Genomic DNA, 21,460 nt, shown 5'->3' with positions numbered 1-21,460 from the left:
CTTGGAACCTCTCGGGTTCCATCAGCCTTCGAGGGTGGACCATCCTAGTAGGTCCACCACCCCCGGAGGGGATCTGGGTAGATGCCTTGATTTCTGCCTTCACAAGGAAATGATCCATCCATGACAGGGGGGAAATATCAATTATTTCCGCCCACGGATCTTCCGCATCCGTACAAAAGACCAAATCCAGTGTATTACACGCACAATGCGTTGGACCCAGAATCAGCTGGGACAGGCCCATGGCCGTCATGGTTTCAATGAATTCCCGAGCCGCACCTGGTGGAATATAGTTGGGTGCGAAGGGGATGTTGAAATCACCCAGGACAAGCAGCCTGGGTGTTTCCAGCATCAGCTCCGAGACCAACTGTGTCAGCTCGTTAAGGGAGTCTGTTAGTGCACGGGGTGGCCGATACGCCAACAAAATCCCTAGACTGTCCCTAGCTTTCAGGGTCAGGTAAATACACTCGATAAAGGAGGTTTGACGGATGTGGTTCCTGGTGAAAGACAAGGTGTTCTTATATACCAAGGCAACACCCCCTCCCCCCGCCCACCTAACCTGGACTGGTCCTTCACTGAAAACCCGGCAGGGAGGGCCTGCGCCCACACAGCATCCCCCTCAGGCCCAAGCCAGGTTTCAGTAATGCAAGCCAGGTCACAACTGCTATCAGCTAGCAAATCGTGGATGATGTGGGACTTGTTATTAATAGACCTGGCATTGCACAGGAGCAATGTTCCCACGTGAACCAAAAGGAAGGGGTATTTGTCAGTAGGCTTGACCAGTCTTCTCAGCCTCTCTGTCACATCACGGATCTTTGCACCTGGAAGACAACACACCTCTCGAGACATCTTGTCAGGCCTACAAATCACCTGTAACAGAACTTGGAGAAATTGGATTACAACTCTCAGACCCCCCCCCCCCAGCAGCATGGCTAGACTGGCTGGAGGATTCTGAGATTCTACAAAAGTAACTTGTCCAAACTCTGAGTGGAGTCAGTTCACTTTCCTGCCTGCCTTGGCAGTAATACAGGAGAATGCAAGCTTGAAATGAGAAATCATCCTTCTTCATACAAATTGTGTTCAACTCTTAAGAAGAAAGCAGATGTTCAGGACTCCAGCCATTTTGGAACAGCTCCTGATAGTACTGGCCATTACTCTTGTAGGTAGTGAAATTTCAGGAAAGGACAACACCCGCACCTATCACCGTGTCTTGAATCATAGGGTGAATATGTCAAGCCAGAAATCTGTGGAAGCCTTGGCTTGTTATAATGTGCAACATGGTGTTTGGCGTTATAGTTATTGTCATTGCTCTCCAGTGTATGGAAGTTGGTACTGGAGCTGGGTACCAAGTGTGAATCAGGGAGAGCAAGGCCAGTTAGTATGTTCCCTTCCCACATGCACCTATAATTAAAAAGGGCAGGACTACAGAGCATCTTGTGCATCATGGGATTACTATTCACTTGTGGGACCACTCAGGACCCAGAGGAGCATGGTGGAGTTCACTAACTGGCACAAAAAGGGTGTGTAGAATCCTGAGGTTGTAATTTGGTGTTATCCCTGCCCAAAGTCAAATCTCACTTCATCCAGTTTGTATAGTAACATGTAATTTCATTCTCTTGGCACTGTAACATATAATGCCGGGTTATTTTCCATTCTTCCTGTAATTCCAAACAATGAATTTTCTTTTGGCTGCTGCAACACACTAAGTTTATTTTTTCCCTGAGTTAATGTAACTTGAGATACATCATTTCTAGAAATGTTGAAACCATGGAAGCCTTACCTTCACTTTGCCTTGAGTTTCTTTGTGTATGTTGTGGGGGTGGACAGAAATCTTAGGGAATATTTAGATATATGGAATACTTGCTTTATTTTTCCAAACCTACATTAATTCTACCATTGTAACAATATAAAGTGCAGCATTCATAATGTAACCTATAAAAATATATCAATTTGTCTGTTAAGGATATTTACAGAACAATTCTATGGATATGTTTACACAACTTCTCAGCATGAATTTCTGCTGGTTGGGTCCAACTATTATCTTTTATTGTTTTATTTTTAATATTGTTTTAAACATATTTGTTAGTATATTCTCTTTCTAGATCTGAAGCACAATTGGACTGCATTCAGTGTTGGTACCAGGCTATTTTGTGCTCTAGGCAATGCTAACTACTTGCACGGGTAACTTCAATTTTCAGAAACAGATGTCTTGTAGGAAAAATGAAACAAACAAAACTTGAAACTGCTGAATTTATTTTAAATTGAAAGAATAAGTAATACAGCGATCTGATTATCTTTCTCAAATGCAAAGAAAATATTTTAGCACTCAAATCATTTTGAAAAATCTTATTAATTATGATATTAAAAGTTCAGTCTCTTAAAAGTTTCTGTTTCAGGCACATCAAAATATCACTTTATGTGCCTTTTTCTTTGCAATGTTTATCACTGATTCCTTCAGGTCAAGTGCCGATACTTGGATAGGTTCTGCTGATGTAGTTCTTTTGCAACATTGTTGAGCAGGTGTAAGCTTTTATAGGTCTGAGCTTTGAGAAAATGTGTTCACCATTTGCCACTGGAAGTGTGAGAATGGTCATTAGAGCAACAGAAACATTAGGAACGTTATCCATCAGTTTTTGTTGTAGTATGAAGTGAAATACTCCTTGTAGCAGCACAGACTTTGGAAGTCTTCCGGCTATTGCTATAAGTTCACAGCACAGATATTCATCATCAATATCTTTGTTTCCATTGTGCATCAATGGCTTTTCTACATTCTTTCAGGCTGTCAGTACATCTTTGCTAGATTTTTTTTATCATACTGTATATATCATAGAGGAAGACAACTAGGAAATTATATTGTAGCTGTTGCAATCTCTCTTCAATTGATTGTATGCCCATGTCTCAACCATACTTTGAATTTCATGTTTGGATCGTTGGATCAGGGAACTGTTGTTTCTTGATCTTTAATTCTGCACAAATATTCATTCATGATAGAATCAAAAAGGGTTAGATCCTCTACAAACATATACAGGTATACATATATTATTTTATAAAAATAGATTTTTTTCATAAGACTTTATAATTCATTATATTCCAGATAATTATTTATCTTAGTTTTTTTTTAAAATCAATAAATTGTCAGTTGTATTTTTTACAAGAGTTAAAAAAAACTTAATTTATATAAAAGGTCTAATCTGTGCCCTTCAAAAGATCAATACTGTGCCCACTCTAAGGTCTGTGCTCTAGCTGGCCATCTAGTGTGTGGTGCAAATTTAGTTTTTCTTCAATTCTGCTTAGGTAATCTATTCCTTTATTTCACTTCTCTCTCTTTCATGCTCTTTGTCCTTCTCCTCCTGCATCCCCAGAAACTCATGCCTAACTCTCTTTCTTTTCCCTTTCCTGCCCCATCCACCATACTCTTTCTCTTCCTCTTCCTTACAATTCCTGTTCATCTTCTATTTTGTTCTCTAGTTTTTCTTTTTCTACTTTGGACAACATGGCTACCCCTGAATATGATTCTTTCTATTTTTATTTTCTTCTCTCCCCCTAACTCCTCATTAAACATCTCTTTTATGCTCTTTCTCTATTTTCCTCCTCCCCCCCCCCCACTTTTTTCCTTCTCCCTTCCCCTGTCAGCAGCTAAGGTTATGCAGTATATGTTCTTCTTTTCTTCTCTTTCTCTCTGTCTCTCCTCCAACATCTATATGCACTCACCCTCTCCCTCTTTCCCTAGTTTCCCCTCTCATCTTCTTTCTTTCTGCTCCCCAGTTTTCCTGGCTGCATTTGCTTCACATTCTCTAAATTGTTTGTTGATTATTGCTAGCATTATTATAATGGTGATATTTATAAATTTGAAGATTAAGGAAGATTTCACAACCTCACTGGGGGAAAAAAGCATAAAAGAAAAGGAAATGTGGCCAGAAAGAGGCATGGGTTAATGGTGTCAATGGCAAAGTTTGGTAAACTTTGATTATGCTGGGACACTTTGATTGGACTATAGCCCCTACGTGTTAAAATCAGTGCTTGGAGAAATGTTACAAACAGAAATGGTAGAAATACTCTGTGTGTATTTTTCTGCTTTGAAGCAACCCCTGGCAAACTTTCATTGTTCAGACATCTTCCATGTTTTCTTTAAAACAGTGCTGGAGAAAATTGGTGGGTGGAGAGGTTAGTTGTTGTTCATTGCAGAGCTTGGAACACTCAATTTTCAATCAAAATCAATCTCATTTGCTACCCCTGGTGCTTTTATTTGAAGGATGTGCTCAGAGCACCTATAACTGATGTTTAATGTATCATGCCCAATTAACACATCAGAGCCTACTCCAAGTAACATCACCAGAGCCTAGTCCTCTTCTACTGTTACTAGGATCTGTCTTTAGGTCTCAGGTTTTGACCTTGAAATTTTGGGGTCCGGGAATGCTTCTGACTAGACAACCTTAAACAAGACCAACAAATAAATAAATAAATAAATAAATAAATAAATAAATAAATAATACCAAAATGGGCAAGCAGTAAATCAAATGGAAAAAAGCTGCACAGGATTCATCGCATGAAAATGGGCAGGATTTTAATGAAATTATTGTGTTCCAATGAGTCAGAGCACCCCAGTTAGGGTTTGGGGAATTTTCTGGTTGGGCTTTAGCTACCAGAATCCCTCAGATAACATGGCCAGATTATAGAAGTTGTAATCCAAAAAAGTAATTTATGCGCCAGTGCAAAATAAAGATACCAAGGTCTAGGGAAGAGAAGGAAGGAGATAGGGTCAAAGAGGCACAGAGTGTGGTTTGAGCAAAATGACTGAAAAACTGAAGAATACTGAAGAAACATTATTTTACCTTTGCACCATGAAACTGTGCCTCCATCTGTGCTCATCTAGTATAAAGGTAATACGGTCAATGGACACTTGTTATACGCTGGGGTTTGGTTCAGGGACGTAGCCAGGATTTTAGGAGGGGGGGGGGGTCCAGACTAAGTGCCACCATTATAATGGGGCTTGGGTGCGGCGGCACAGCAGCACACACCATTCATTTTTCTAATGGAAGGGGGGGTTCCGGACCCTAAGAACGCCCCCCCTTGGCTACGTCCCTGTTTGGTTCCAAGATCCCCATGTATAACAAAATCTGTGGATGCTCAAGTCCCTTTAAATATAATGACATAGCAAAATGGTGTCTCTTATAAAAAATGGAAAATGAAGGTTTGATATTTGAAATTTATACTTTTTTGGAACATTTTCAAACCATGGATGTGTGAATCCGTGTATAAAAATGTGTGTACAGTCGGCCCTTCTTATACGCGGATTTGCCTTCCGCGGATTTGAGCATCCGCGGAAGGCAAACCCGGAAGTTGTCCCCAATGGCGGCGCGCGTGCACGCGCGCCATCATTGGAGACAAAAGTCCCTGGCTTACCCTCCCCTTTCCTTCCCTCCCTTCCTGCCTCCCTCCTTCCCTCCCTCCCTGCCTCCCCCCTTCCCTCCCTCCTTTTCCCCCCTTCCCTTGCTCGTCGCCACCGCCGCCGCCTCCAAGCCGCCGTTATCCGCGGTGGCGATGGCGGCGAGGAGGCATGCCCCTCGGCCTCCGCGGGAAGGCTGAGCGGCGCTGGAGGCCAAAGGGCCTCTAGGCAGCCACCCGGCCCTTCTGCGGAGGCGGCGGCCACGAAGCCCTTTGGCCTCCAGCGCCGCCCAGCCTTCCCGCGGAGGCCGAGGGCCATGCCTCCTCGCCACCACCGCCGCCGCTGGTAACGGCGACTTGGAGGCGGCGGCAGCAGCAGCGACGAGCAAGGTAAGTGGGGAAAGGGAGGGAGGGAAGGGGGGAGGCAGGGAGGGAGGGAAGGAGGGAGGCAGGAAAGGAGGGAAGGAAAGGGGAGGGTAAGCCAGGGACTTTTGTCCCCAATGGTGGTGCGCGTGCACACGCGCCGCCATTGGGGACAATAGGGACTTGAGCATACATGGATTTTGGTATACGCGGGGGGGGTCCGGAACGGATCCCCTGCGTATACCAAGGACCCACTGTATAAGAAGGGCCAACTGTAAAATGAAACTTTACAGCACTCTATATGCCTTTACGTCCTTTCCAAAAGATAACCGACCTGGGTAAATGCTGTACCCATTGAATTTCTCACACTTAGGGAAGAAGAGCTATGTAAAATACCGTATGTAAAGTTAGCATTCCTTATACCAATGTGTATCCAATAACAACTACACCAAGGTTGCTCCCAGCCAGACTTTTTAATGTTCATTGTTAATATTTATTGTCTAGAAACTTCACATGGCATTCAGACAATGTCATCATTCTTTTGTTATCAGCTCATGCTTTATCTCCCCTTTGTCCATTTCATCCCCACTTAATGAGGATAATGTTTTTCTGGGGAAGGTTAGACTTTAATGGGGCAATCTAAGGATCTGAACCCTATCCTCAAAATAGGTTTGACAACTGATAGGCCCTATATAGTTTTGAACAAAAGTTGGAATGGATTCACTGTCACATTGACATGGGAATCACCAGGTACCCCTCTTTGAGTGCATGAAAGAAAGAGGTCATAAACTGCATGTTACCTATTTAATACATTTTGCAATTTAATTCTTAAGCTTTGATGCACAGTCTGCCACTATAGACACAGACATTCATTCACACACACAATGAGAGGGAGGGAGGGAGGGAGGGAGGGAGAGAAAGAAAGAAAGAAAGAAAGAAAGAAAAGCTTTTAAAAGGGCTTTCTGAATAGCTGAATGACAAGTGGCTCTTTAAACTCCCCTGTGTTGGTGACATTTTGGTGAGTTTTAAAAAGCTACACTATGCATTTATAGAATTACTTTTTAAGTGTAAATATATAGCAATATTATAATAATTGTATTTTAAAAGAAAAGGGGGGTAGGATAGCCCTTTTAGAATAAGAAAGTTAGTTTGTCTAGAGACTCCCCATTAACCTAAGAAAGATAGATCTGTTGCTGCTAGAAATCTTGACCTGCTTGTTAGCTGGCTTTGAAGGCACTGGAGCTTGCAGCTGCCCCTGTTCTGGTGATATCAGAGAATATCTCCCTGTAGTTGACAGAATTACTATAGATGACTGCTGTGGATAAGGAGAAATAAATGAGGCACACTAAAAGGCCTGAAGAAAACTGAATAAAATCATCGTATGTTCTAATAAAAGATTGCCGTAAAGCCTGTTTACCGCAAAGGGAATAATGAATCTCTTAGGAAAAGAATAAGGCTTAGATATATGATGGCGTCTGAATGTTATTTATATTCCTTTTCATTTACAGTTGTGGAAAATAGAAGCAGTGAGCCCTTCTATGTCAACAGGTGTAATATTTTAGTTTGGATGAATGGGAATTTATTATGAGATAATAGAACCAAGTCGTTAATGCACAATGCCAATTTTGATAAGGCCAAGGTCATGCATTTCCATTGGCATGGTTGGTAGGCAAAGTGGGATGGGTTTCCACAGGTGGCAAATACTGTTTAACAGCAACAAAGTACTGCAGAAGATGATGATGCATTACAGCATGCCTTGCCCTGTGCTCTCTGTGAGCCAGCTGGTTCCATTAGGTACAGTGAATTCCCAGTTCACTCACATTTTATAGATGGAAAGGGAGAGGGTGCCATCTTGTTTTGCATCTTAGGCAGGAATATATTTTGGACTAGCCCTGGACATTCCCTTGCTAACCTTCTGATGAGAACTTTATTATTGTTGTAGAACAGCCTCCACATTTAGACATAAGCAAGTACAAATTGAACAGGTACAATTTACAAATATAGGAAAATTCCAGCACATATGAATACAATGAAAAATCCAATTGTTGTTAAAAAGGAAAACAGTGGGTCCTGCTACTTCTGACTGCTAAGAGGATTTATCCAACTGGTACCTAGTAAAATAAGCTATAACACAAAATGTTACCACCTGGAGAGTAATTTCATTTATAGAACTGGAAAGAGGACAGGTACAGTGAAAATAATCAGATCTGCCTGGATGATCTGCTAAAATAGGGTAGTATATAAAAGGTGAATGTCCTTATAGTATAGAAAATAGGGAAGGACATGTTCAAGTGTTTTAGTGATGCTTGATTGACAAAAACAGTCAGGTTGAGAGTAAGAGATACATGCGTATTTCCCCCCTAAGAATGCGAATGGTAGCGCATTAACACCAATGAAGATGAAGACTCTATATCAGTGGTACTCAAACTTTTTACCCTTGGGACCTCTTTCCTTACATCTACATGCAGACATTGCACACACACACCTTGATGTAGTATATGAATTAAAATATTTTATTTGTTTTGTTTATTTAGTATGCATATTTTCATTCACACATTCATGCATATTCATATTTTCACATTTTATAAGGAAATAACATCATTCAAATTAGAACAATTTTGTTTAAGTAAATTCAATATTTAACTTGAATGCATGTGTCAGGCCTGTTACAGACTGCCAAAATAAAGCTGCTTCGGGTCTCTTTGGAGGTATGCTGTTTAAATGATGCATGGGTCCAAAGAATCCAGAAGCTGCACCAAAGCTGCCCTCCAGTGCTTAGGAATGGAGTGTGGCTTTGGCGCAACCTCCAGACGCTTAGGACCCATGCATCATTTAAATAGCATACCTCCAAAGAGACCCAAAGCAGCTTTATTTTGGCAGTCTGTAACAGGCCTCAGTTTTACACATAAAAAGTTGGGAAGATGGGGTGGAATCAGAGCCTCTAAGTCTTGTGCCCCCTTGATTAACTCTTGTGCCCCCTCAGGGGCCTGCCCCACCATTTAAGAACCACTGCTCTATCGTATTTAGTCCCAGCTACTGGGTATCTTGAAATCCATGCCTTATTGTCCCAAAGAGCAACATCCCAGATTTTTTGTTTAATTGTCTCTTTGGCTCTGGAGAATCTCTGGAAAAACCCCTTTCATTGTAGTCTTTAAACAGAGGCTGGATGGCCATCTGTTGGGGATGCTTTGATTTGGATTTCCTGCATGGCAGGGGGTTGGACTGGATGGCCCATGGGGTCACTATGATTCTGTGATTCTATGATTCTATGAGTTTCTCCTTAACAGCTCTCACTCAGTTGGAGAAGTTATGTTGGTTTTGTGACTTCCCCTGTCATACTGAGTCTTTCTGCTTGGAAATAAGTCCTATCAATTTTAAATGAGATAGAAAGGGATGGTTTATGCATTCAGCTGCTAAACTATTCTTGGAGTATAGTTCAGGTTAGAATTTACAGATTATTTCAAAATATGATTCTGTTTAAGACCAAACCAAACCATAGAACTTGTTCATAAAAAGTTATCATATCAGAAAGAACAGCTGGCCATTTGGCCTTCTCCTAGATGCATCACTTTTATATAAAATGAAGGGATTCCACCACTACCATTCAGTTTTTGATAGAACCATTCTAATGTGCAGAGGCCACCCTTGCAATCTGATGTACTGCAATCCAGGAATGACTTTACAGCATTGTTTCACTGAAAATATACATTAGTCCCATCCATGTCCAAGCCACATGTCTCTCTTTTGGCTTCCTCTGAATATCTGTTTAGACTGCAAACTATTTTTTTCAAAAAAGGCCTAATTTGTTGTGCTAGCTATTACTCTCAAACATGATATTTAATTTGTTTTATATACAAAACTAGAGCTAAATTGCAGGATGTCAGCCTGAATGACTGGTCCCGCAGCATGCTCTCCAAACATGCCATTATGCTGTCATTTCCATTTCCCCCTTCAAAAGGTATATCTTGTACCCTTTCTTGAATTCCACAGGCAATGCAAGTAGACTGACTAGAATGCAAGTTAACATGCATCCCTTGTTGAAGAAATAATTAATGCTCAGGGGTGGTGCTACCATGAAAGAGGTTGAGACAGCCATCTCAGGCAGAGCATTTTGAATGGTTTGAAAGGGCTTCAAATTATCAGTTATTTAATTTCTTGCTGTACTTTTACTACTAGGGATAGGAAAGCCAACCTGTGGGATTATTTGACTAAACAACTTGGTTGTCTTTGGGTACTATGCATTTTGATAGTGCGTGTGTGTGTGTGTGTGTTGCTTTGCCATATGTAACAAACTCTCTTGTGTGCACTTCTTGGTTCTGATTTCCATTTGTCATCCTTTTTCTCCCAGCCTTTGCTGATAATAATAATAATAATAATAATAATAATAATAATAATAATAATATTTATTTGTATCCCACCCCTCTGAGAACAATTGGGGCGGCTAACAAAGTTAAAAATACAAAACATATAAAATCCCTGGTACCCTCTCCTCCTTAAAAAAGTATTAAATCCAATTCAATATTTAAAAAACAGAACAAAAAACAACAACAAACAAACAAACAAACATACAAGTTAAAAACTGACCAGAAGGTCAACAACATCACACCAGCAAACAATCAGTGGGAGCAGCAGTATCTTTCCCAGACATTTTTCTAAGGCTGGGTTCTCTATTCTGGGAAGGCCTGCCGGAAGAGATCCATCTTAACAGCCTTTTTAAAGCTGTCTAAGGATGTAAGTAGACAGAGCTCATCCGGCAGGCCGTTCCACAGTCTGGGGGTGACGATAGAAAATGCCCTCTGGGAGGTAGTCGAAAGCCTAGATTTTTGTGGCTGAAGTAGGCCTCTCCAAGAGGAGCGGAGTGCACGGGGAGGATTGTAGGGGAGAAGGCAGTCCCGGAGATAGCTTGGACCCAAGCCATTTAGGGCTTTAAAGGTGATAACCAACACCTTGTACTGGGTCCAGAAACTAACGGGCAGCCAGTGGAGGGACTTTAGAACCGGGGTAATATGGTCCCTCCTGGATGTTCCAGAAATTACTCTGGCTGCCATAGTCTGTACTAGTTGCAGTTTCCGGACCAAGCACAAGGGTAGCCCCATGTAGAGCGCATTACAGAAATCTAGATGTGAGGTTACCAGCGCGTGCACAACAGTCTCAAGATCCCTTACTTCCAGAAAAGGGCACAGCTGGCATATCATCCGAAGCTGATAACAGGCACTCCTGACTGTCGCATTTACCTGGTTTGACATCAGGAGTGACGAGTCAAGGAGCACCCCCAGACTGCGAATGTAGTCCTTGACGGAGAGTGTGACCCCGTCCAGGACCAAAGGTTGCAACCCAATTCTTGGTTTCGGGGCCGCTACCATGAGCACTCCCGTTTTGTCTGGATTCAGCCTCAATCTCTTTTTCCTCATCCAGCCCATTACTGCCTGAAGACATTCATTGAGAGAGGAGACGCCATCAAAATTCAAGGCTGACGAACGAGACATGGAGAAATAGATTTGGGTGTCATCAGCGTACTGATAACACCCAACTCCATAACTCCGAATGATCTCACCCAGCGGCTTCATATAGATGTTAAATAACATCAGGGACAGAATAGCACCCTGTGGGACACCACAGGTGAGCTCCCTTTTACTGGAGCAACTGTCCCCAAGCATCACCCTCTCGGATCTACCCGAGAGAAAGGAACGGAACCACTGCAATGCAGTGCCTCCAATTCCCAGCCTCCTCAGGTGATCCAAGAGGATGCCATGATCTATCGTATCAAAAGCCACTGAGAGGTCTAAAAGCATCAACAGGGTCACACTGCCCCTGTCGATGCCCAGACGCAGATCGTCAGTCAAGGCAACCATGGCAGTCTCAACCCCAAAGCCTGTCCTGAAGCCAGTTTGAAATGGGTCTAGATAATCGGTTTCATCCAAGACAGCTTGGAGTTGAAGAGCAACCGCCCTCTCAATCACCTTGCTCAAAAATGGTAGTAAAGAGACTGGCCTGTAATTATTCATATCCAGGGGGTCAAGGGAAGGTTTTTCAGAAGCGGCCTAACAGCCGCTTCCTTCAGACAAGATGGAATATGTCCTTCCCTGAAGGATGCATTGATGATAGCCGTAAGGAACTTCCTCAATGCATTCCCCCCCCCCCCCCCGGATGGCCAGCCATGATGGGCAAGGATTGAGAGGGCAAGTTGTTTTCCTCACTCTACCAAGGAGCTTGTCCACGTCATCAGTACTCACAGATTGAAGCTGATCTAATACAATCTCATTAACGGAATCGCTGGACACCTCGTCCATTGTTTCTATTACAATACTGGCGTCTAAATCGGCTCTTATCTGAGAGATTTTATCTGCAAAGAAGTTGTTAAACGCATCACAGCAGGCCGTTGTTGGGTTAAGTAAAGGGTTCTGCACAGGGGGTATCTGCGTCAGTTCCCTTACTACCCTAAACAGCTCTGCTGGATGGGACTTACCATGGAACCATCAACAATGGCTTCCTGTTGTGAAAAATTCCAACATTTGAGGAACTTCCATGACAAGGGTGGCATTCCTGAAGCACTTATTTAAAAACTGGATGCAGAAAATTCCATAGGATTAGTATAATTTCCATGTGTAGCACTATATGATTGCAATCATTCAACATTTGGCTAGGCTCATACTGTTAAACTTCTCCTACTGGCTACAGTGATTTAATCCTCTCTGCTAAATCTGTGGAGTTTTCTACTTTCTCCTTACCATGCTGATGAAAAGTTATATCACTTTGATATAGCTCAAGGAATGAATTCTCCAGGTGACTGGCCAACAAGCTTAATAGCAATTGCAATTTTCAGTTAATGCTTCGTTTCTAATAGGAGCAGGCAATAATTCCCCTGCCCACATTTATGCCCCCTCCACCAAAATAGAAGTAGGATAAAATCTGAAAATATAAATGGAATTTTATTTTGATGTTTAGCTGTGTATTTACATGACAGATTGTGCTCAGTCTCATCACTTTATAGAATCACAGAAGCTATTAGCCATTCCAGCACCATCCTATAATGGTGTCAGAATTTACTGAGAAAAAAGAGCAAAAGCTCTTCTTTAGCTACTGATTTGATATTTTTCTATCAACCTTGGATGGCCAGTCAACTGGAAAGTTCCTGATTGTATTCAGCTACCTTTTTATGGCTTATTAGTGCCAATTTTATAGATTTAACAAGTCTGAAGGAATGTAATGAAGACTGGACCTTTCAAGAAATTGCCGCATGAACTTTTTGAGAGCCACGTTTTACTGAACATTGAGATCCAATTCTTTCAAGGACTTATTTCAGTGAACTCATCCAGGTTACTTGAATGTATCAGATTGCAACCAGTCTGCCATTTCTCTGAATAGCTCTTGGAAAGATCAGGTCTCAATGAGATCACCTAACCTTTCCTTCCAGTCAATTTTTCTGCTTTCTTCTCCCCTCCTCCTTTCTTTATGCTTACCTTATGATTCCTTCCCCTTCCTCAGTCCTTGCTGCTTTTCACCTCTTCCCGTTGTACATGAAAGCAATTCTGTCTGTCCTTCAGCTGTGAAATTCATTCTAAAAGAGACAAGACTGCAGCTCAAGCGTGGAGCAGCCCTCACCTTGGCCTTGGTGCTGGCTTAGGAATGCCTTACCACAAATACTATGAGGGTATTTTCTCTTCTACTGTTTGAGGAGCTATGCAAATGTTGCAGCTGTGCTAGCAGCCAGATCAATCACAGATTAATCATGGATAAGCCACTTTGACCTCAAGCAGAATTTATCAGAATATATAATCACATAATACAGCCTTTGCTAATAACATGCTAAATCAAATTTCTGTCACTCATCATGATTTTAAAAATGTTTCAGAGTGTGAGCAATTCCTTTCTTCATAATAAAGTATGAAAAATCCAAAGATGTGAAACTCAGGGGGCATTATCATGAGAAAGCCTTGAAGTAGGAAGCCTACCATTCCTTTTCCTATGTCTCAGAAGACAATTGTGATGAAGGGGGAAGGGGCACTTTTGCACTTCTTCCCTTGTTATGTGTACAGTATATATCACATACCCACCAATCTCCCTATCTAGGATATAGATTACTCACATCTTGGAAAAATTACTTTTCAGATTATAGTGCATAGAATCTCGCAGCTGTGGTGCAAAAAGCAACTTTCTCCAAGAAAGGGGATTACTCCCTTTACAAGTTATGCTACAAGTGTGGAAATGATCTCAGTGGTACCTCATGGACTTGGTGAAATTAAAATGTGGACATTCATGTAAGGCTTTCCCCACCCTTCATGTTGCCCCTTGTCATGTGCTTTATAGATCTTCACATGTTCATCCTCTGCAGTTCTACATGCTGACAGATGGGAATGTCATGTAAAGGAGGTGGAGATTTTGGGCAGGGTACAGACTGCCTAGAAGAGGCGCCTCTCTCTGCTGCACAGCTGTGCCACAGCATACAAATGTGTCACAGCTGCGCAGCAGAAAAGGAGCTCAAAAAAGAGGTTCCTTTTTGCTGTGCCACAAAGCGCCAAAGGCAGTGCATATACGTCGCAGCTGCACAGCTCTGTATGGAAGCTGCGCAGCTGCAACGTAACAGTTATGCGCGCCATGTGTAAGGCACTGCGTAATGGCAGTGTGTGCATGACGTACTAGGGTTGTGGGGCGTGTGCATGCGCTGCCCCGAGGCAACCCTAGCATGTCGTGGACATGCTGCAAAGGGCCCGTCTGGAGAGGGCCATAGTCAGCCCTCCATATCCATGGATTCTTTATCCATGGATTCAACTATCAATGGCTTGAAAATATTCCAAAAATATGTGAATTCCATAAAGCAAACCTTGAATTTGCTATTTTTTTTAATAAGGGATACCATTTTACTATGTCATTGTATATAATGGAAATTGAGCATCCATGGATTTTGTTATCCATGGGAGATCCTGGGACCAAACTCCAGCAGATACTAAGGGCCCACTGTATGTATGCACCATCATACCCTTTGCTCACTTTAGCCCTACATGCATGCTAATTAGAATCATAATTAGCACTATAAATTTAATTTATATTCCATCATCTTGAATTCAGAGATTCAAGTGTGATAAAACATTCTTCCACATTGCTATTTTTCTCTGTCCCATAACCCGGTGAGGAAAATTAGTCTAAAAGTGACTAGCCCACAACTACTTGGTGCAAATTTGAATCCGAGTCTCTTCTGTTTTGTTTTCACACTCCAACTAACATGACACCACATTGGCTGTCACATTTTATATCTGGACAATCATATGCAGAGCTGTCTGAGGGTCTTTCTCAATACTGTATTCACAGTCTCAGATCGGTGCATCCTATGTTTGCTTGTCGTTTCTTTGAAGATGCTGACACCCAATTCATTAATCTTTCACTGAGATGTCTGCTATCCTAAGGGTCAACTTGGGTTGCACATTTGGTCCAGCTTTACCCATACGGTCTGATGAACACAGAAAGAAAAGCCTGGATGCTAAAGGGTGATGTAAAATTAAGCTATTTATTTTCTCCCCATTTTCTCCATTTGTTTGCCTCTGGGAGGATGAAGCCTCATGAGATATTTAATTTGAATAAATTTTCATTTTGCACTTTGGGCCAGTGCTTATGATAACCCTGTTCTACTTGATTGTACAGGCACCTATGGACTTAGTCAGCTGAAGATCTGACATGCTGTCATTCTGGCACATTTTAGCCTCTTCCTTCCCAATTAGGTATCAAGAGGTAATCAAGTCAGTGGAGCATGCTTACATTTTCTTACATGGAAAATAATCAAAGACAAGTGCTGATTTTCCTTGCATGTGTTTCAGCAATCAGCCAGTTACAGCTTTTACTCTTTTATTTTACTCTATCCCTCTCTTATACTAACAGAGATTGGATGTTTGGGTGTTTTCACCCTCCCCCTGCCTTTAGTAAAATGTGATTTGCTGGGTTATGCAGCCATGAACTCTGATAGTGACCAATATAATAGAGAGACTATTATAGTTAAAGCTGAGTCAGGTTATCATCAATAGTGTGTCTCAGCTGATACGTAGTCCCTGATGAAGATGGAGTAGTCTGTTCTATATTGTTATTAGTGCCACTACTAACAGATGACAAGACTACATCTCTCCTCTGTATTTACAAGGGTAACAGAGTGCTATGCCCTTCACTTGTGACTGTGAGGATGATCAAACTTGAAATGGCTTTTCAAGTGGATCTACAATGAACGTTCCCAGAGCAAAGGAATTAACTGAGTTGATGTTTGGATAGTTGAAAAATGAATACATGTTTTATCTGCCTTGATTAAGCCAAATCCTTTTCTTTTTCACATTCAGAAACTGTGGAAGGCTGGTGGTTGGGTATTCTTTTGTGGCTAGCACTAAGGCAGAGAATTGAAATATTGAATCAAGAACAAGTACTGCATCAGTCAATTGTTGTGATCTGAATAGTTAAACAGAGGTGTCAAAGGTATAACTGATTAAATAATGTATAACAGGCCAGAACAGAGTAGTCAGTGACAAGCAGTATTGTAATACAAAATTTCACAAGGAGTCAATGTTACTGTTTAAAGTTTTTATTAATGATCAAGAAGAGGACAGGCAGAAACTCAGTATAATGCACCATTTATAGGAATGGCATTAAACTGACATTGTTTGCCAGTGATATTAGCAAAAGAGGTCAGTAATTATAATCCACTTGCATTTAAATATATATTTACCACAAAGTACCCTTGCCAAAGGTAATTAAGAAAACCAAGGATTTTCTTAGTTTTCTTAGGGAGGGATTTGGAACATTCTGGTCTTTGTGCCAATGGCTGCAGAGTTTTGCTTTCTGTCCATTCCATATCTGTTATACCAGATTGATTTAATATATCAGACATGACTGTCTTTAGCATGGGGTATAAATGAGTTGCCTACAGTCCTGCCCATGTGAGAGCTGCCAGAACTAGAACAAGAACAAGGATTCCTCAGCTTTGCAAGCAACAGATGCTAATGTGAACTACCAGAGCTACCATTTGGAGCTTCTTCATGGACCCTAAAGAATGTTCTGGACTGACACCCACGATCACTTCAACCTTCTAGACAAGAAGAGCTATAAAAGATGACCCTATCTGCGTGGAGCATTTGCCTGGACAAGAGTGGTTGCTCTGCTATTGCTCTTGTCTCTGACTACTGACACATCTCCTGGCTCCCCTTGACTAAATGCCTGCAGTTAAAACTTGGGAATTATACTCCTTCCTTCCTTCCTTCCTTCCTTCCTTCCTTCCTTCCTTCCCTCCCTCCCTCCTCCTCCTCCTCCTCCTCCTTCAACTATAAATCCTATAATTTATGCTGTCTGGAGGATTCTGGGGGCTATATTCCAAAAAGCAATTTTCTTGAGCTCTCCCTATAGCTCAGTCCTCAACAGTATCCTGTTCCTCCAACAGGCACCCCTTGTTGCTTCTTCCTTCACTGCAAAGTGTTTTGGCTGCCCTCCCATCTAGGACTATCTTGACATCCTGAGTTATGTCATTAAACAGAGAGTCTGTGAACATCTAGAAGGCAATGCCATAATCACAAAAAGTCAACATGGGTTTCAGAGAAACAAGTCATGCCAGACAAATCTGATCTCTTTCTTTGAAAAAATTACCAGCTTGGTAGATGAAGGGAATGCTGTGGATATAGTATATCTTGATTTCCTTTGACAAGGTTTCCCATGACATTCTTGCAAACAAGCTTGTAAAATGTGGACTAGACAAAGTAACTGTTAAATGGATCTGTAATTGGGTGACCGGCCGAACCCAAAGGGTGCTCAACAATGGCTCTTTTTCAGCCTGGAGAGAAGTGACCAGTGGGGTCCCACAGGGCTCTGTCCTGGGCCCAGTGTTATTCAACATCTTTATCAATGACCTGGATGACAGAATTGGGAGCACACTTATCAAATTTGCAGATGACACCAAATTAGGAGGAATAGCTAATACTCCAGAGGACAGGATCAACATTCAAAATGATCTGAATAACTAGAAAGCTGGGCCAAAGCTAACAAAATGAAATTCAACACAGAGAAATGTAAGGTATTGCACTTAGGGCGGAAAAATGAAATGCACAGCTATAGGATGGGGGACACCTGGCTGAATGAAACTACATGTGAAAGGGATCTAGGAGTCCAAGTAGACCACAAGTTGAACATGAGTGAACAGTGTGATGCGGCAGCTAAAAAGGCCAATGCAATTTTAGGCTGCATCAATAAAAGTATAGTGTCTAGATCAAGAGAAGTAATAGTGCCACTGCATTCTGCTCTGGTCAGGCCCCACCTGGAATATTGTGTCCAGTTCTGGGCACCACAATTCAAAAAGGACATTGAGAAACTGGAACGTGTCCAAAGGAGGGTGACTAAAATGGTGAAAGGTCTGGAAACCTTGCCCTATGAGGAACAACTTAGAGAGCTGGGGATGTTTAGCCTGGAGAAGAGAAGGTTAAGAGGTGATATGATAGCCCTGTTTAAATATTTGAAAGGATGTCATATTGAGGAGGGAGCAAGCTTGTGTTCTGCTGCTCCAGAGAACAGGACCCAGAACAATGGATGCAAGCTACAGGAAAAGAGATTCCAGCTCAACATTAGGAGGAACTTCCTGACAGTAAGGGCTGTTCAACAGTGAAACAAACTCCCTCGGAGTGTAGTGGAGTCTCCTTCCTTGGAGGTCTTTAAGCAGAGACTAGATGGCAATCTGCTGGGGATGCTTTGATTTGGATTTCCTGCATTGCATGGGGTTGGACTGGATGGCCCGTGCAGTCTCTTCCAACTCTATGATTCTATGATTCTATAATTCTATGTCCATGCGGCATGCAATGATATGTGCCAGTTCCTAGCGTGGATCATCAGTAAGGTTTAATTTGTGGTCATCATACATAGGTACATGGCCAATAGCATTAGCAAACATACCCAATACAGGTAAGATGAGCATTTGGATGCAGACAGAATATGCCTTTAGGTGGTTCCTGCACAGCTAATATGCACAGCATGTTGTTTATGTGTATTCTGAAAAGCTATGCGCTTATGTGCTCATGACTTACCTATGCAGTAATTCCACCAAGAAAGCTCATAGGCATGTTTGTCTAAGAAACAAGGACCTATCAGATAATATTTTGAGAATTATAAATTGAAATATATAAAATCAGGCTACAAAATTCTGCACTTATGCCCCTTATGCCCTTCTTTTTTCTTTACTATCTGTGAAAGAGTGGAGGATGACCATTTCAACAATTAGAGCTGGATATTCTCACAGGATGCTTTCTTTGTTATCAATTCCTATGTTTTTAAGGATGTTAAAAGTAACTGGCACTCTGGGGAATATTTTGAAAATGAAACAACCCACCTGGTTAGAATTCTTTTATAATAACAAAAGAAGATCATTTCTGGCCCTTGGTTGATATTTAATTTTAAAGTATTCAAGTGATTGATTATAGATGTAATACAGTGGTCTAAACCATCTGGCATGGCACTTAGGAAAACTAACTCATCAGCATACATTGATAATCATTGTCCTTGGTTGTAAAATGTCACCTTCTCTCAGTCAACAATAGCTTGCATTTTATTCTTTGGATTGTCATGAGCATGAATAAGGGGAGCAGGGGGCCAAAATCACCAGGACCTGTATCCAGAGGCATTCCCACACCGGGTGTCACCCAATGCAGGGGAGGGGGACTCCTGGGGGGAGGGACTTTTGGGGCGTGACTTCCAGTGTCAGTAACAAGCAATACTATAATACAAAATTTCACAACGAGTCAGTGTTAGTGTTTAAAATTTTTATTAATGATGAAGAAGAGGACAGGCAGAAACTTTAAAATGCACCACTTATAGGAATGATACTAAACTAACATCATTTGCCAACGACATTAGCAAAAGAGGTCAGTAATTATAATCTACTTGTGTTTAAAAATACATCTACCATAAAGTCCCCTTGTCAAAGGTAATAAAGAAAACCAAGGATTTTCTTAGGCTCTGTGCAGATGGCCCAGCCTTTAAGGCTGGCTTAAGGACAGTGTCTGGGCATAGCATCTACATGATGCACGCCCTGACTCCGCCCCAGGGCAGTGCGATGCTGTGTGCCGCACCACACAATGTGTGGTGTCATGGCGCTCTTCTGATGCTGCGTCTGCACAATGCAGTGCTGTAAAGCCGCACTGCGGCTATCGCGCCCTTTGCAGGCCACAAAAAGAAGCTTTTTTTGCAGCTCCTTATTGCACCCTGTAAAGATCAGATCAGGGTCGTGGCATGCAGTTGCCGTGGCCCCGATCTGGTGAAAATAGGGCCTTAGGGGCAGTCTGCACAGCCCTTAAGAGGCCCCAATTTGGCCTTTCCAGGGCACCCTGGAAAGGGCACGATAGCTGTGGCTTTAAGGCACTCCTTTGGTACTGCTTTGTGTAAATGCAGCACCAGAAGAGTGCTGTGACATGGAGAGCGATGCACAGCATCACACTGCCATAGGGGCAGAGTTGGGGCATGCGTTGTTTGGATGCCATGCCCCGACTCTGCCCCCAGGCCAGCCTTAATGCCCAGTCTGCACAGCCCCACTATATTATCAGGTACTGCTACCCCTGGAAACTCCCCCTCCCCAATTCCTTCTACATTTAGCTGCAATTCCCACAGCAGCTGCAGGGGAAACAGGTTTTCTCAGCAATGATGTATTGTTATAAGATATTCCTATTATAATCCAGGGTATTTGGGGGTGGCTTTGTAATATTTTTTAAATTAAATTTTAAATGTGATTAAACAACAACAACAACAACAACAACAACCTGGGGCTTCTCCTTTCTCCCCCCACTGAGCCTTGCCCCATTCATGCCATTTCTTCAGAATTTTAAAGGGATGTAGGCAAATTCTTATTTAAAAACATTACATCTTACCAAGTTTTCACTGTAATTATGTGCATGGATGCATGTACTTTATGTACATTTCACTGAAATTATGTATATGTAAATACATTTAGGCTTTATGTATGATATTGTAATTTAAAGGTATAATTTGAATTCTGCTAGTTGTTTATGTCACATCTGTTAGCATTAAATATAGTAATGTATGGGAATTATAATTTATGAGTAAATTAGTGCAAAATATTACTAAGGATTCTGTATGGTATGGTATGGTGTGGAGCAAGTCAATGGGGGTGTGTGGCATCATGAGTTACCAAACTGGGTGATGCCAACCCTACTGATGCCACTAGGATTGTGCACTGATTAGATCTATAGTGTTTGTTCCATGAATCAAAGCACTCTCTGATCCAGCAGAAGCTTTCACTTAAGAAAGGGGGGGGGGTATTTTTGGCTATTCCTCATTCAGTCTATAACTCCTCCCATGTTGCCTACCTCCTGTGCTGGTTTAGAGTAGCTGGTACTATGGGGTAGATTTTCCAGAGGGCACAAGATACTGCAGAAGACAGGAGCTGTCTGGAAAAGCACCCAGCAGCTGATAACCAGTCCGGAAAGCAAAAAATCTAATCACAAGCCAAGAGCATTGTTGAGTAGTCCGAGAAGGTCAAGGGTTCCAGATGAGCAAGATGGTCATGCAGTCCAAGAATCAAAGGTCCAAGCCGAGAAGACAAATTGAGAGGCAGAAAACAGAGTGCTTTTGCCAGGGAAAGCAGATAATTTCTGACAAAAGCTCTGGCATCCTTCCCAGGCTTTTATCATCAGCCCTCATTAGTGCATGCAGTCTTTGATGAGTTGGAGTTTTGCATGAAGCCTCCTCGAGCGCT

The sequence above is a fragment of the Sceloporus occidentalis genome, unplaced genomic scaffold, assembly GCF_023333645.1.
Source record: "Sceloporus occidentalis isolate IW3139 unplaced genomic scaffold, rSceOcc1.0.p SCAF_1, whole genome shotgun sequence".
Classification (NCBI taxonomy): domain Eukaryota; kingdom Metazoa; phylum Chordata; class Lepidosauria; order Squamata; family Phrynosomatidae; genus Sceloporus; species Sceloporus occidentalis.
This window is presented reverse-complemented; position numbering follows the sequence as displayed.